Source organism: Dioscorea cayenensis, chromosome 11, assembly GCF_009730915.1.
Source record: "Dioscorea cayenensis subsp. rotundata cultivar TDr96_F1 chromosome 11, TDr96_F1_v2_PseudoChromosome.rev07_lg8_w22 25.fasta, whole genome shotgun sequence".
Taxonomy (NCBI): Eukaryota; Viridiplantae; Streptophyta; class Magnoliopsida; order Dioscoreales; family Dioscoreaceae; genus Dioscorea; species Dioscorea cayenensis.
The window spans coordinates 7,692,842-7,703,327 of NC_052481.1; the positions used below are offsets into that span (position 1 = coordinate 7,692,842).

Consider the following 10,486-nt stretch of genomic DNA (forward strand, 5'->3'; position numbering starts at 1 on the left):
ATGAGTTGAGATGAGAAACTTAAGATTCGACCGGAAAACCTCGCAATAACTCCACCAAATTAACACAAGGAAGTCAGGGAATGATGTGAGGTCATTCTCAGAGGAATAGAGGATGTGAACAAGGAAAGAAACGACTCCTCTTTAAAAAGAAGTCACGCCCCTTGGCGTTCTGCGCATCCACAAGGGCGTGCGGAAAGATGCACACCCCTGTGTGCTCTCAGGAGAAACTCGCGCAGTCTCTGAACGCCCTTCCACGGGCAGGCGGAAATTACGCACGCCCATACGCCCGACCAACAGGGGAAGATGCACGCCCATGTGACTGCTCTGGACATTCTAGAAAATCTCCTAAATGTTTCGCACGCCCGTGCGGAAATTATGCACGGGTATGGACATTCACAATCTCAGCTCACAAGGCCAAGCACACACCCCTGTGTCTTCTCGGGATGGTGAGAGCTCCTCTGCAGAGATTCGCACGGGCATGTGCAAATTACCCATGCCCATGAGATTTTCATAAGGTCACCCATAGGGGCGAGTTCACTCCCTTGTGCACTCTCGGGACAATTTGACAAACTCTGCAGGAAATGACACGCCCGTGCGGAAATTACCCACGGGCGTGCGATATTCGCATGGTCATTCACAGGGGCAGCCGCACGCCCTATGCCTTCTCTAGATGAGCTCACAATATATATCCACGGGCGTGCGGAAATTCCACACGCCTGTGTATTTTCACTGGGTGCCTTAGAAAAACCTGCAGGCTCAGCAAAAAGTTTCTGAACATGTTTACACATTCAGAGCCTGCCTAGTATGCAAGTTTTACCAGTGAAAAACATGGAATAAAGCTCAAATGACACAACTTCTCCAATTCCACATGAAAACACACGATGAATACTCAAAGCCCACAAGAAAATCTCAGCACATGCATCTAAAAATCAAGACACCAACACTTAACAAATTATTCATGCAAACAAACTAAACTAGAAGATAAGAAAACTGTAAACACTTGAGTTGTCTCCCAAGAAGCGCTTTTTTAACGTCACTAAGCTTGACGTACCTTGTCTTACCTCACGGGGGTTCATAGATGAAGGTTGGCCTCTTACCCATGACTTGAAAGCATGATGTGCAAAGTATCTTGAGGATAGAGGGTGAATTATCGGGCTTCGGACCACCTAGCGATGGTTCATCCAACTTCTTTAGTTTACGGATGTCTCCAATAGCCTTGGAGTGTCTCTGGTGGCGTCTCCTAGCCCTCTTCATTTTTCGGAGCACCTTCTTCAAGATCCCCGGGGTAGATGGTACTTCTTCCGTTGAACCAAGCATCATTAATTCTTCATAATCCTCCTCTTGGTCGAACAAACTCTTGTATGGGTCCGGATTGAACATTTCCTGCATGTATTCATCAACAATCTCATCAGTAGTGTCTAGAAAGTATAAAGTATCATCGAAATCAAGAGAATGCTGCATGGCTTCAGCAAGGTGGTATGTGAGCTTGTCATCTCCAACCCTCAAAGTTAGCTCACCGCCGTCCATGTCAATCAATGCCTTGGAAGTCCGCAAGAACGGTCTCCCAAGTATCAAAGGTACATCCGCATCCTCATTGACGTCTAGCACTACAAAGTCAATCGGAAAAATGTACGGTCTCCCAAGTATCAATGATGCCTCTCAAATGTCGCACTGTTCGGTCCGCTAGTTGCAAAGTCATCCGAGTAGGCGTAGGCTCGCCCAAGCCTAGCTTTTGAAAGAAGGTGTATGGCATAACGTTGTTACTGGCCCCTGAGTTCGCCAATGCCATTTCCTCACCTAGATTGCCAATATTACACGGAATGATGAAGCTTTCCGGGTCTTTCTTCTTGTTTAGCATGTTCCTTTGCAACACTGCCAAGCATAAAGCATCTAGAATCACCGAAGAACTCTCCTCCAACTTCCTTTTGTTGGTTAACAGGTCTTTCAAGAACTTCGTATACTTAGGCATTTGGGCCAATGCCTCAACAAAAGGAATATTGATGTGGAGTTGCTTCAACAAACTCAGGAACTTCTTGTACTATTCATCCCCTTGGTTGTTCTTCAATCTAGATTGATAAGGGATTCTTGGCTTGAAAGGTGGTGGTGCCACCTCCTTCTCTTTGCTTGTTCACTTTTCTACCGCTATAAACTTGGGTGCATGTTCTTTTGGCCTCTCACTTGGAAGCCTACCTTCAACCTTACGACCACTTCTCAAAGTGATCGCCTTCACGTGCTCTCTAGGGTTGGTCTCTGTATTGCTTGGCAAGCTTCCATGTGGCCTTTCAGAGAGAGACTTCGCAATTTGCCCCACCTGATTTTCAAGGTTATGCAAAGAGGTGGTGTGGTTGCGAAGTGTAGCCTCGACTGATTCAAACCTTGTATTTGTAGATTGCACAAATCGAGTCAAGTGCTTCTCTAAGTCATTCATTCGGGTTTCCAAACATGAGACTCTGTTTTCCACATGAGGGTCTTGTTGTTGTTGTTGGAAACCCGGTGGCCCATGGCCTTTTGTGGACCTTGATTACTCAATGAGAAATTGGGATGATTCTTCCAACCCAGATTGTAGGTATTGCTATATGGGTTTCCTTGAGGTCTCATGCAGTTACCTACAAAATCAACGTTCTCCACCGAAGAAACATCACCGATAGAGATCGGGCAATCAGAGGGAGCATGTCCTCCACCACACACGGTGCAATTAGTCATGGCCGCCACTCTATTTGAAGTTAGAAGATCTAACTTCTTACTCAAATTTTCCACTTGGGCCGCAAATGAAGTTACCGCATCTATTTCATAGAGACCGGCCACTTTTTTCTTCTCCCTAGCATTCCATTAGTAGCTGTTTAACCACATTTCTTTAATTAACTGACGGGCCTCATCGAGGGTCTTGCTACCTAAGGTACCTCCTGCTGCCGCATCCAAGAGTTGCCTTATACTCAGATTCAAACCATTATAAAAGGTCTGAACAATCATCCACTCCGGGAATCCGTGTTGCGGGCACTTTCTCAGGAGCTCCTTGAACATTTCCCATGTCTCAAATAGAGACTCCAATTCCAACTTAACAAAGGATGAGATCTCGTTCCTAAGCTTTACTGATTTTCTGGGAGGGAAATAACGGGCTAGAAAAGCTTCTACCATCTCCTCCCACGTGGTAATTGCCGCTCTAGGTAATGAGTGTAGCCACTGCTTCACTCTCCCCTTCAGGGAATGGGAAGGCTCGCAACTTGATTGCATCATCCGTCCCCTCGTTTATCTTCAGCATATCACACACCTCAAGAAAGCTTTCTATATGACTGTTTGGATCTTTATCGGCCAAACCATTGAATTGTGCAGATTGCTGCAACATGTGGATGAATACAGGCTTTAGATAAAAGTTCTGAGCTGTAATCGGGGGACACACAATACTCGACTGTGTCCCAAACACTGAAGGTCTAGCATAATCGGATAATGTTCGCTGTTGCTCATTCTGTTCTTTCATGTTTTCAGATTCTTCCACTTCCAAATTAGCTACATTAGACTGTTCTTGCACAGGCTCTTTCCCTTTTCTTCTAAGTGCATGTTCAAGCTCAGGATCTCCTTCAATCAATATTGAGGGATTCCCTCGGGTCATAACCTACAGCTGCACCCAAAAAGAAAGAAAAAGAAATCAGAACGATGATAGAATAAGAAGATATGAAATAGAATGTATGGTGAAATAGCTAAGAAAACAAAGTACAAAGTATCTCTAAACGGCTACTCCCCGACAACGGCACCAAAAACTTGACAAGGATCCCCTTGTGTATATCCCGCAAGTGCACGGGTTTGTCAAAATAATAATCCTGGATGAGCGGGTATCGAATACACAGGGAGTAGGAAATAAAAACACTTAATCCGCTTCTTAGCTATGTGAAAGATCAGTAGTGATAAGTATGACAATGATTCAATTCTCAAAAGTAAAAACAACAAGTAAGAGAGCACGAGTAAAGGATAAGGTAAGGCAATCAATAAAGATGGGGTACTCGGATAATGTTCCGGCTAGGACAATCATTCAAGTGCAAGAACCCATTATTATGCTTCCTAATCAATGCAATGGTAAGTCGTGTAAATCCTTAAAAACATAGTCCCAAATCTAAGGTCAACTATGCCTAACTCTATACATGTCCGGGAGGAGAGATTAGATAACCTCTCAACCTCGCAGTGGAATAGAGTTGCAATGAGCTCTAGGGATTCCAAGTGATAAATCTCTTCCTAATTATAGACCTAACCCTTTAATCCAGGTGGAAGGTCCCTAACCAAGATTAAGCCCTAGATACTAAGATCGCGTCAATGCTTCACTCCGTTGCACACACAACTAAGCCCTAGTGGAGGGTCATCCCTTAGACCATTCACACTATTATGGCCGCAAAGAACTCGAGGAACGGAGGTAGAATCTATCACGCTGGAGGGGAAAGGGGACGCACCTGTACCTCTCAACTCACCCTCTCAACCCTATCCAACCTAGCTTTGTCTAACGCTCGTGGTATGTAACTCACTCACAAGGTTACCAACAAGAACTCTCAACCCTAGTGTCACTCTAGAGGAAATGTTCATACAATCAAGCATTCAAGGTTGGAACTCACAACAAACATCAATTAATTGAAAGCATAATAAAGAGATTCAATGAAACAAATACATCCTAGGGTTCACAAATACCCAAGTACCCACTAGGGGTTTAGCTCTCCATGGAGCTAAGTACAATCAAAGAAATAGAATATAAAAGCAATGAATCCATAGAGAAACCCCATCGATAGTAGTGTCAATGGTCTTGTGGAAAGTCCTCTACTCGTCGTCCAAGGATTCCCTTGTCCGGTATAGGATACGCACCGACCGAACCTCCCCTACCAACCTTCTTCTAAAGGAATGACGATGTCGGACCCGTAGAACCTCTCCAAAACTCTAGCCAATACATCTAAAAACCCTAGCTGAAATCCTCTCTCAAGTTGGGGAAAAGATGGAGAAAAGAATGCTGAAATCGGGGATGAATCGGCTTTAAATAGGGCTGGAATCGGGAATCCACATGCCCCTGTGGAATTTCCGCACGGGTGTGGGTAATTTCCACTCTCCCGTGTGGATTCTCTGGAATTGTGATTTTCGGCTGGCTGTGAACAGTGCTGCTACAGTACTCTGTTACAGTACCTGGTCTAAAATACTTCCTGAATCCATACTTTCATCGAGGTGACGCAAACGGGCACACGTTCACATCGTGGATCGCTTTGCTTCTTTAATGACAGACAAGTTGGCGGAGATCTTGTTTTATGTGCATAAATCAGAATGCTTGAGTGTGACTGCCTTTGTGCCCCTCCAAATGGTTGTGCTAACTCAAATACGAGGAGATTGGCACACACTCTAGCATCTCACACCCGACCTATGTCTTCCCGTTTGAACCTTAGCAAGATTTCCTCCAAAATCGGTGCATTATGATCCACATTGGTTTCTTTCCTTCATACTCAGCCTCACAACCCTACCTGCATAAAAGTAACATAAAAACACACATATTATTATAAAAACCCGAGAAAAGTAATGCTCAACATAAGGAAAGAACGCTTCGCATTCATATCGTACAAGCACTTATCAAAGTTCCAAGTCAAAGAATAATGCAATAAAAAGCAATGTAAAACATGGAATAAAACCACCTTGAATTAGCAATGATGGACTTGATTGGTCGCTCAACGTCTTGAAGGATCCTACTCCAAAGCTAGGTTGACGAAGGCTCCTTTGATGCTATGATGGAGAAAAGATCTATCAAATTTGGTGAAGAACACCCGCCAAATTCGACAAAGACATCCTCTTGAAACCCTAGCCACTTTGCCCTTCAAATGTTAGCAAAACGTTCCCAAAGAATAGCGCAGAAGTGCTATTTATAAGCCTAAACTGCGTTTATCACATGCCTCCACTCGACCGTGTGAGATTTCACGTGCCCACGTGTGCTGCAGAAATTCTAATGTGATCACGTGGTATTTCATGCGGACACATGATTAGTGTTTTTCTATAGTACTACTACAATAAATGCTATAGTATTTTGCTACGCGGTTCACATACTCTTCTCTTGAGGCCACATGGTCGGGCACACATCCACGTCGTAGGTTATAAGACTTTTCATCGTCGAATCATCATTTGGAAGCTTTTACATTCTTCACACAAGTAGGGACATGGATGTGTGACGGCCTTTGTACCCTTCCAACTCACAAATTGGCTTGAATTATCTTGGAAGTTGGCACACACCTCCATATACATGAGCTTCTCTTGAGTCTTGATCCTTAGCTTGCACAAAAGCTCCCAAAATGTGTCTTTATAACCTATCTTTGCTTCTTTTTCTTTCTTCAAAGCATTCACAACCTAATTGAACAAAATAACATCAAATACATTATATGAGACACAAACCATGGTAAAAATGGCGCTAAAAGCATGTAAAACATATAGAGAAATTTGTCTACTCAAGCACTTATCAAATTCCCCCTACACTTAAGCCTTTGATTGTCCTTAAGCAAAATTTAATATTAAACTCATGAAAAGAAAAGAGAAGTGCTTGGCCTTGGGTTCACCAAGAGAGTACAAGAATAAAATTCTAAAATCATGGAGAGAGTCAAACACTAGATAAAACAATTAATACTCTAGCAAACAATCCGATCAAAAATGAAAGTACTGAAATTCGAAAGCTTGTGTGTGTGAAAAGCTCAACTCAAGTCAACGCTATGTCCACTACAAGGTTCTTATTAAAACGGTACTTATATATATACAAAAACAATAGGTAGTAACTTTACACAACCTCTGAAGTAGCCCTTTCTCGAGTGGCTCTCAAACTTTTCGTGGTTGTAGCTCTTTCTATCGACGGTGGTAGCTTTCACTCAGCCCATGAGATAGCTCTTTCTTTCATTAGGGCATAACAAATATCTGACTTATGAGAATAGCTACATATATCATAGGTGGTAGATCTTTCCACCTCTTATATACAATCAAAAAAACAATTCTGAATTTTTTTTTTCAAATTTTCTATTTTTCTGAATTCTTATAGAATAAAACTAGCATACTAAAGTCCAAAAAAAGAATGAATTAGAGTTTTCATAGGTCTAATGAGTGAGAAAGGTTCATAAAGAGTAATCGGACAAAAATATTCAAGAAAATTCGATGAAAACTAGAGCAAGAAAAAACCTAGTGTTTACAACCACTAAAACAAAGAATTAAACTCTTAACCCTAAGGTGAACCTTCATTAGAAACAAGAGTATGCTCATGAAAACACAAGTATAAGACTTGTATAAGATAAACCCTCTCCCACACTTAAGATGTACATTGTTCTCAATGTACGCATGTAAGCATAATAGCAATATCATCAATAAAATATAAATGTGTGCGGGAATAAAAATGAAACAATACTCCCCTAAACTCCTCATTAATCATTTGGTGAGGTTCAACTCATGGGTGTGTTATGTTTTACGGGTTGTGAAGCTCACATGACCTTATGACAAAGTCACATGGTCGTGTACATGACAAAAACATCATCAACATCACTGTCAAGGCCACATGCACAGATTAGAAGGGATTCAGTAAAGCTCAACAAAATAGAAAAGAAGCAAGAGTTCATATATATAGAATAATAAAGCACAGACTCGCAAATCAAAATAAACCATGAAGATAACTCTCAGAATGCAAAGCCTTTCTGCGTACACAGGTCCACAAAATAATAACGACAAAATAAAAGCACAAGAAAATAAAAGAAATTCTCATGAGTGGGAGGTCTTGAGTGTCGGCGTCTGGTGCTGGTTCTGTTGGTGGGCAAGAAGCGACATCCTTATCCAATGTCTACTGGATGCGATCAAGGCGCTCAAAAATCCGTGCTGGGTTCTCGAGGATAGTCGCTACGACAACCACAAGTCGAGCTAGATGCTCGTGAGCTCGAGTGAAAGATGACTCAGGATCAGATGAAACTACCGGTGCTGCCTCTATAACCATGGTCTCCCTCTAAGGTGGTGCATTAGTGGCCTTGGCAGGCTCATCATCGTCCTTAGGCAATGGCTCCACTAGTGTATACCCACCTGAACCTATACGCCTCACTATGCCCATAAGTCTGAGAGTGACTAGTCCCAAAGGTGTAAGGGTACTTATCTTCTCCTCCCCTTTCATTAACTGAAGAAGACCCATCTTGAGCAGGAGCCAAGAAATATATGGACCGACAAACAATGCTCTCATTCGCTGATACTCACTCTGATAATGCATGTAGTCTGGTACAATGTATCCAAGCTGAAGATGCTCTTTCTGAGTCATGGAATGGGGGTACAAAAGATCTAACCGGTGAAGCATGCTTGTACCATTACCATGACCTATCACTAACATACTGAGGATAGCATGTATATACCTATGTGCTAGTCATGCAAGTAGAAAGCCCTTCAACTAGCCAGGGATAAACTAGTAGCTGCCACACAAGTAATGAAACACTTGGCTCAGACTAAAGTTAAGAGGGTAATTTGTGGAGAGCTATGTATACTCCCCTATATTAACATAGTCATCATCGTATAAGTCGAGCAAGACTGCAAACTGGATTAATGATATCCCGTGAGGCTGACCAAAAGCTTCGAAATAAATAGTGTCCTCCTTTTCAAAATTGGTGCCGGCCATGGAGCGATCAAAGGAGAATGAGGAAAGAACCTCCAATGTAATGTCTCACCTGATGGGATCATGGATGGAAAGAAGCTGGTCCCAACTACCAACTCCAACAAGCTCTCTAACCTCATCAGCAAGTTCGATCTTCTCTAATGCATCATAATCAATGTAGTGTGACTATCCAAACTTCGGTTTCTGGAGACGCTCGAACATTTGCTGATGTCTAGTGCTTGGAAATTCAATATCTTGTGGTGGGGTTGGCTCTCTATCTTGCCGAGGATGTTTCTGAGCTACTTTCTTGGTCCTAGATGCCATGCTTGTGAATAAAACATCAAAAGAAGTAAGTTCAGCATGAATTCCATGAGTACAATGCTCCACATGGGCGTGTGGGCAAGTCACGAACCTATGTGGCTTATCTGCCACTTTCCTAGCCCATGGGAGCGCGTGGGCTAGCCACGCACCCATGTGGGCGAATGCTTGGCCAGGCAGAAGGGCCATGCAGTCATATGGTGACACATCCATTGCGTCTATATACCACAAGTCCACGGATCGACAAAGTAATAAAATACCCAGTGAGTGGGTAATCAAATCCACAGGGAATAGTTGTTTGGAAACACAAAGTATTGCTATTTATCAGAAGAGAAAATAAATTTGTGATTGATTTAAGGTATCATTTCATGTAAAAATAAAAGAGAATAAGACCAAGCAAGAGGAGTAAAGAGAGATAATCAATAGTAAAATGGGGTACTTGGGCAATGCTCACCGTAGGACAATTCTTTCAAGTGCAAGACTAATATTGTGCCTCCTAATTGAAGTTTAATGAGTCGTGGAAATCCAAACACACACAGTCCCAAACATAAGGTTAATTGTGACTAACAATCTACACTATGCCCTGACCAAAATAGATACTCTCAACAACTCACATTGTAAGGGAATGCTTGAGACTCTAGGGACTCCAAGTGATAAACCCTTTTTCCAATTATAGATCTAACCCTTTGGTCCAAGCGAAAGACCCCTAATCATGATTAAGCCCTAGCACTTACTCAACACTTCACTCTGTTGCTTGCGTAACTAAGCCCCAGTGGAGTTTGTCTCTTAGCACTTCACCCTGTCACGATCGCAATAACCTCTTGGAACATGGAGGTTGGATAAATCACGTCAGAAGGGGAAGGGGATGTTCCGCTACCTATCTACTTACCCTCTCTACCCTTTTCAATCTCGCTAAGTCTAACCCTAATAAGGTTGTCACCCCTTCAATGGATTACCTAGATAGATTCTCGACCTTAGTGTCAATCTAAGGGAAAATCAAATCAACAAGCGCACAAGATTGAAAATCTATTAAAACATCAATTAAAGGAAACACAATAAGAGTCAATAAAAAAAAATCAACCTAAGGTTTACAAGTCCAACCATCCACTAAGGGTTTAGCTCTTCATGGAGAAATATAAGAGCAAAGATGAAATCAAAAGTAAGTGCAAGCAATCCATAGAGATAACCCGCTTGTCGTCCATGTCGATGGTCTTAAGGAACCGCATCATCTTCTCCAAGGACACCTTTGTCAAACCTAGGGCACACCTCACCAAATCAATGCCGATGAAAGCTCCCCCAATAGCTCTTGTCTAAAGGAACTTGATGTTGAATAATGTAGAAAAGATCCAAAAACCCAGCCAAAACCTCTCCAAATCCTAACCGCTCTCTCCCTAAAAGATAGGCAAAAGATAGGAAGAAGATCCCCAAATAAAACTCCCAAAGCGGTATTTGTAGTGCTGAAATGAGGCATCCACATGGCCGTGTGGATTTCAGGCTTTGTTTTCCTGAGTACTGTGAGAAAAAACTACTACATTGATTTACTATAGTAAATTACTACAATACTTT

The 10,486-nt window shown here is 42.4% G+C and overlaps 1 non-coding gene across 1 annotated transcript; it reads left to right on the top strand.

Annotated features, from left to right (window-relative positions):
* The first annotated feature begins 2,980 nt into the window (after window positions 1-2,980).
* Window positions 2,981-3,087, top strand: LOC120272805. Its single transcript, XR_005540341.1, has one exon. It is a non-coding gene; the product is annotated as a small nucleolar RNA R71 (small nucleolar RNA).
* The last annotated feature ends 7,399 nt before the right edge of the window (window positions 3,088-10,486 follow it).